This window comes from Coregonus lavaretus (genome assembly GCF_964263955.1).
Source record: "Coregonus lavaretus genome assembly, chromosome: 13".
NCBI lineage: Eukaryota > Metazoa > Chordata > Actinopteri > Salmoniformes > Salmonidae > Coregonus > Coregonus lavaretus.
This window is the reverse complement of record NC_140000.1, coordinates 44,711,692-44,719,191: the sequence shown is the minus strand read 5'-3', so window position 1 is coordinate 44,719,191 and position 7,500 is coordinate 44,711,692.

Genomic DNA, 7,500 nt, shown 5'->3' with positions numbered 1-7,500 from the left:
ACCTGATAGGGTTTAAACATTGTTGTGGACATAGAACATCCAATTGTGCTGTTTTGCTATTAAAAAGGTGTACTTTTGAGAGCGAAAACCTGCCAAAACAGGGACAAACGGTCAACGGGGAAATCTAAACGGAGAAAAGGGAACTTGGGAATTAACAGAATCAGGCAAAACATTGAAGGGATTTTATAGTGCCCTAATGGACTACAGACATTGACAGTCTCCTAGACTAAAAACAAAGGCTGTATGTACTGCCTACATTTTGAGGGAAACGCAATGTCCATTATTTGATTTGATCAGGGCAGGGCAGGGCAGGGCAGCACACACAAACTGCATTTAGTCCAATAACAATCCATGATATTATTAGGGTGATAAATAAAAGGCAATTGCTCCATGACACAAGAGCACGCTCTACTGGGACAAAAAGCTTCCATCACCTGGTATTCCCAGGCGGTCTCCCATCCAAGTACTAACCAGGCCCGACCCTGCTTAGCTTCCGAGATCGGACGAGATCGGGCGTATTCAGGCTGGTATGGCCGTAAGCGAGGGAACAACTCTTGGTACACTATATAAAGTCAATGTGTCACTCACTCTGAACGAGACACAGAAAAGTATCCACTTTATGACACAGACTGAAGAAGCTCAAACCTTGCTTACATTTCCAAGATATATATATATATATTTGAGTCTTGTGGGGGTGGAAGAGGGCATATCCTATGTTGACTTATGACAAGTTCATGGACTAGGGCCCTATAAAATAGGCGTTGCGGACCGAATCACGGAATCCAGACATTAAACCCAAATTCAACAATATTCAAACATTTATTGAACTTAGTAGGAAATCAACTAAATCTATTCAACTTGTTAGAAAACATATTAATTTGCCCAAGCCAATCATAAGACATGAACAAAATGCATCAGTGATTGGTATTTCCATGAACTTTCTGAAAGGGCACAGGAATGCCCCTGTCTGTGTGCATGTGTGCGGTGCGCGCGTATGTCTACACTTTGTGTAGCCGTTAGCGATGATGCTAATGATAACCTTCTTCTGGTAGGGAAGGAATGGCTTTCCCCCAAAACCTTCGCAAGTAAATGTTAACTACAAAGTAGCCTATGCCTGCCTGGCAGAATTATACCGTGATCATTTGCATCACTCCAGTGGCCATTTGTCCTACAGCAACACCGCTTAACCAAACAAAGGTCTCTTCCTGGTGCACGCTTGCATTTAAGGGTAACTACACCCCAAAATCTAAATGTCTTCCATTTTTCCCAGACCTCAAAAATGGTCACCTGATAGGGTTTAAACATTGTTGTGGACATAGAACATCCAATTGTGCTGTTTTGCTATTAAAAAGGTGTACTTTTGAGAGCGAAAACCTGCCAAAACAGGGACAAACGGTCAACGGGGAAATCTAAACGGAGAAAAGGGAACTTGGGAATTAACAGAATCAGGCAAAACATTGAAGGGATTTTATAGTGCCCTAATGGACTACAGACATTGACAGTCTCCTAGACTAAAAACAAAGGCTGTATGTACTGCCTACATTTTGAGGGAAACGCAATGTCCATTATTTTATTTGATCAGGGCAGGGCAGGGCAGGGCAGCACACACAAACTGCATTTAGTCCAATAACAATCCATGATATTATTAGGGTGATAAATAAAAGGCAATTGCTCCATGACACAAGAGCACGCTCTACTGGGACAAAAAGCTTACAGCACCTGATATTCCCAGGCGGTCTCCCATCCAAGTACTAACCAGGCCAAACCCTGCTTAGCTTCCGAGATCGGACGAGATCTGGCATATTCAGGCTGGTATGGCCGTAAGCGAGGGAACAACTCTTGGTACACTATATAAAGTCAATGTGTCACTCACTCTGAACGAGACACAGAAAAGTATCCACTTTATGACACAGACTGAAGAAGCTCAAACCTTGCTTACATTTCCAAGATATATATATATATATTTGAGTCTTGTGGGGGTGGAAGAGGGCATATCCTATGTTGACTTATGACAAGTTCATGGACTAGGGCCCTATAAAATAGGCGTTGCGGACCGAATCACGGAATCCAGACATTAAACCCAAATTCAACAATATTCAAACATTTATTGAACTTAGTAGGAAATCAACTAAATCTATTCAACTTGTTAGAAAACATATTAATTTGCCCAAGCCAATCATAAGACATGAACAAAATGCATCAGTGATTGGTATTTCCATGAACTTTCTGAAAGGGCACAGGAATGCCCCTGTCTGTGTGCATGTGTGCGGTGCGCGCGTATGTCTACACTTTGTGTAGCCGTTAGCGATGATGCTAATGATAACCTTCTTCTGGTAGGGAAGGAATGGCTTTCCCCCAAAACCTTCGCAAGTAAATGTTAACTACAAAGTAGCCTATGCCTGCCTGGCAGAATTATACCGTGATCATTTGCATCACTCCAGTGCCCCCCCCCCCCCCAAATTGTAAAGTGGTTATCCCACTGGCTATAGGGTGAACGCACCAATTTGCGAGTCGCTCTGGCTAAGAGCGTCTGCTAAATGACGTTAATGTGCCCTTGAGCAAGGCACTTAACCCTAATTGCTCCTGTAAGTCGCTCTGGATAAGAGCGTCTGCTAAATGACTAAAATGTAAATGTAAATTTGTCCTACAGCAACACCGCTTAACCAAACAAAGGTCTCTTCCTGGTGCACGCTTGCATTTAAGGGTAACTACACCCAAAAATCTAAATGTCTTCCATTTTTCCCAGACCTCAAAAATGGTCACCTGATAGGGTTTAAACATTGTTGTGGACATAGAACATCCAATTGTGCTGTTTTGCTATTAAAAAGGTGTACTTTTGAGAGCGAAAACCTGCCAAAACAGGGACAAACGGTCAACGGGGAAATCTAAACGGAGAAAAGGGAACTTGGGAATTAACGGAATCAGGCAAAACATTGAAGGGATTTTATAGTGCCCTAATGGACTACAGACATTGACAGTCTCCTAGACTAAAAACAAAGGCTGTATGTACTGCCTACATTTTGAGGGAAACGCAATGTCCATTATTTGATTTGATCAGGGCAGGGCAGGGCAGGGCAGCACACACAAACTGCATTTAGTCCAATAACAATCCATGATATTATTAGGGTGATAAATAAAAGGCAATTGCTCCATGACACAAGAGCACGCACTACTGGGACAAAAAGCTTACAGCACCTGGTATTCCCAGGAGGTCTCCCATCCAAGTACTAACCAGGCCTGACCCTGCTTAGCTTCCGAGATCGGACGAGATCGGGCGTATTCAGGCTGGTATGGCCGTAAGCGAGGGATCAACTCTTGGTACACTATATAAAGTCAATGTGTCACTCACTCTGAACGAGACACAGAAAAGTATCCACTTTATGACACAGACTGAAGAAGCTCAAACCTTGCTTACATTTCCAAGATATATATATATATATTTGAGTCTTGTGGGGGTGGAAGAGGGCATATCCTATGTTGACTTATGACAAGTTCATGGACTAGGGCCCTATAAAATAGGCGTTGCGGACCGAATCACGGAATCCAGACATTAAACCCAAATTCAACAATATTCAAACATTTATTGAACTTAGTAGGAAATCAACTAAATCTATTCAACTTGTTAGAAAACATATTAATTTGCCCAAGCCAATCATAAGACATGAACAAAATGCATCAGTGATTGGTATTTCCATGAACTTTCTGAAAGGGCACAGGAATGCCCCTGTCTGTGTGCATGTGTGCGGTGCGCGCGTATGTCTACACTTTGTGTAGCCGTTAGCGATGATGCTAATGATAACCTTCTTCTGGTAGGGAAGGAATGGCTTTCCCCCAAAACCTTCGCAAGTAAATGTTAACTACAAAGTAGCCTATGCCTGCCTGGCAGAATTATACCGTGATCATTTGCATCACTCCAGTGGCCATTTGTCCTACAGCAACACCGCTTAACCAAACAAAGGTCTCTTCCTGGTGCACGCTTGCATTTAAGGGTAACTACACCCCAAAATCTAAATGTCTTCCATTTTTCCCAGACCTCAAAAATGGTCACCTGATAGGGTTTAAACATTGTTGTGGACATAGAACATCCAATTGTGCTGTTTTGCTATTAAAAAGGTGTACTTTTGAGAGCGAAAACCTGCCAAAACAGGGACAAACGGTCAACGGGGAAATCTAAACGGAGAAAAGGGAACTTGGGAATTAACAGAATCAGGCAAAACATTGAAGGGATTTTATAGTGCCCTAATGGACTACAGACATTGACAGTCTCCTAGACTAAAAACAAAGGCTGTATGTACTGCCTACATTTTGAGGGAAACGCAATGTCCATTATTTGATTTGATCAGGGCAGGGCAGGGCAGGGCAGCACACACAAACTGCATTTAGTCCAATAACAATCCATGATATTATTAGGGTGATAAATAAAAGGCAATTGCTCCATGACCACGCTCTACTGGGACAAGAAGCTTACAGCACCTGATATTCCCAGGCGGTCTCCCATCCAAGTACTAACCAGGCCAAACCCTGCTTAGCTTCCGAGATCGGACGAGATCTGGCGTATTCAGGCTGGTATGGCCGTAAGCGAGGGAACAACTCTTGGTACACTATATAAAGTCAATGTGTCACTCACTCTGAACGAGACACAGAAAAGTATCCACTTTATGACACAGACTGAAGAAGCTCAAACCTTGCTTACATTTCCAAGATATATATATATATATTTGAGTCTTGTGGGGGTGGAAGAGGGCATATCCTATGTTGACTTATGACAAGTTCATGGACTAGGGCCCTATAGAATAGGCGTTGCGGACCGAATCACGGAATCCAGACATTAAACCCAAATTCAACAATATTCAAACATTTATTGAACTTAGTAGGAAATCAACTAAATCTATTCAACTTGTTAGAAAACATATTCATTTGCCCAAGCCAATCATAAGACATGAACAAAATGCATCAGTGATTGGTATTTCCATGAACTTTCTGAAAGGGCACAGGAATGCCCCTGTCTGTGTGCATGTGTGCGGTGCGCGCGTATGTCTACACTTTGTGTAGCCGTTAGCGATGATGCTAATGATAACCTTCTTCTGGTAGGGAAGGAATGGCTTTCCCCCAAAACCTTCGCAAGTAAATGTTAACTACAAAGTAGCCTATGCCTGCCTGGCAGAATTATACCGTGATCATTTGCATCACTCCAGTGGCCATTTGTCCTACAGCAACACCGCTTAACCAAACAAAGGTCTCTTCCTGGTGCACGCTTGCATTTAAGGGTAACTACACCCCAAAATCTAAATGTCTTCCATTTTTCCCAGACCTCAAAAATGGTCACCTGATAGGGTTTAAACATTGTTGTGGACATAGAACATCCAATTGTGCTGTTTTGCTATTAAAAAGGTGTACTTTTGAGAGCGAAAACCTGCCAAAACAGGGACAAACGGTCAACGGGGAAATCTAAACGGAGAAAAGGGAACTTGGGAATTAACAGAATCAGGCAAAACATTGAAGGGATTTTATAGTGCCCTAATGGACTACAGACATTGACAGTCTCCTAGACTAAAAACAAAGGCTGTATGTACTGCCTACATTTTGAGGGAAACGCAATGTCCATTATTTGATTTGATCAGGGAAGGGCAGGGCAGGGCAGGGCAGGTCAGCACACACAAACTGCATTTAGTCCAATAACAATCCATGATATTATTAGGGTGATAAATAAAAGGCAATTGCTCCATGACACAAGAGCACGCTCTACTGGGACAAAAAGCTTACAGCACCTGGTATTCCCAGGCGGTCTCCCATCCAAGTACTAACCAGGCCCGACCCTGCTTAGCTTCCAAGATCGGACGAGATCGGGCGTATTCAGGCTGGTATGGCCGTAAGCGAGGGAACAACTCTTGGTACACTATATAAAGTCAATGTGTCACTCACTCTGAACGAGACAGAAAAGTATCCACTTTATGACACAGACTGAAGAAGCTCAAACCTTGCTTACATTTCCAAGAGATATATAATATATATATATATATATATATATATATATATTTGAGTCTTGTGGGGGTGGAAGAGGGCATATCCTATGTTGACTTATGACAAGTTCATGGACTAGGGCCCTATAAAATAGGCGTTGCGGACCGAATCACGGAATCCAGACATTAAACCCAAATTCAACAATATTCAAACATTTATTGAACTTAGTAGGAAATCAACTAAATCTATTCAACTTGTTAGAAAACATATTAATTTGCCCAAGCCAATCATAAGACATGAACAAAATGCATCAGTGATTGGTATTTCCATGAACTTTCTGAAAGGGCACAGGAATGCCCCTGTCTGTGTGCATGTGTGCGGTGCGCGCGTATGTCTACACTTTGTGTAGCCGTTAGCGATGATGCTAATGATAACCTTCTTCTGGTAGGGAAGGAATGGCTTTCCCCCAAAACCTTCGCAAGTAAATGTTAACTACAAAGTAGCCTATGCCTGCCTGGCAGAATTATACCGTGATCATTTGCATCACTCCAGTGGCCATTTGTCCTACAGCAACACCGCTTAACCAAACAAAGGTCTCTTCCTGGTGCACGCTTGCATTTAAGGGTAACTACACCCCAAAATCTAAATGTCTTCCATTTTTCCCAGACCTCAAAAATGGTCACCTGATAGGGTTTAAACATTGTTGTGGACATAGAACATCCAATTGTGCTGTTTTGCTATTAAAAAGGTGTACTTTTGAGAGCGAAAACCTGCCAAAACAGGGACAAACGGTCAACGGGGAAATCTAAACGGAGAAAAGGGAACTTGGGAATTAACGGAATCAGGCAAAACATTGAAGGGATTTTATAGTGCCCTAATGGACTACAGACATTGACAGTCTCCTAGACTAAAAACAAAGGCTGTATGTACTGCCTACATTTTGAGGGAAACGCAATGTCCATTATTTGATTTGATCAGGGCAGGGCAGGGCAGGGCAGGGCAGCACACACAAACTGCATTTAGTCCAATAACAATCCATGATATTATTAGGGTGATAAATAAAAGGCAATTGCTCCATGACACAAGAGCACGCTCTACTGGGACAAAAAGCTTACAGCACCTGGTATTCCCAGGCGGTCTCCCATCCAAGTACTAACCAGGCCCGACCCTGCTTAGCTTCCGAGATCGGACAAGATCGGGCGTATTCAGGCTGGTATGGCCGTAAGCGAGGGAACAACTCTTGGTACACTATATAAAGTCAATGTGTCACTCACTCTGAACGAGACACAGAAAAGTATCCACTTTATGACACAGACTGAAGAAGCTCAAACCTTGCTTACATTTCCAAGATATATATATATATATATATTTGAGTCTTGTGGGGGTGGAGGAGGGCATATCCTATGTTGACTTATGACAAGTTCATGGACTAGGGCCCTATAAAATAGGCGTTGCGGACCGAATCACGGAATCCAGACATTAAACCCAAATTCAACAATATTCAAACATTTATTGAACTTAGTAGGAAATCAACTAAAT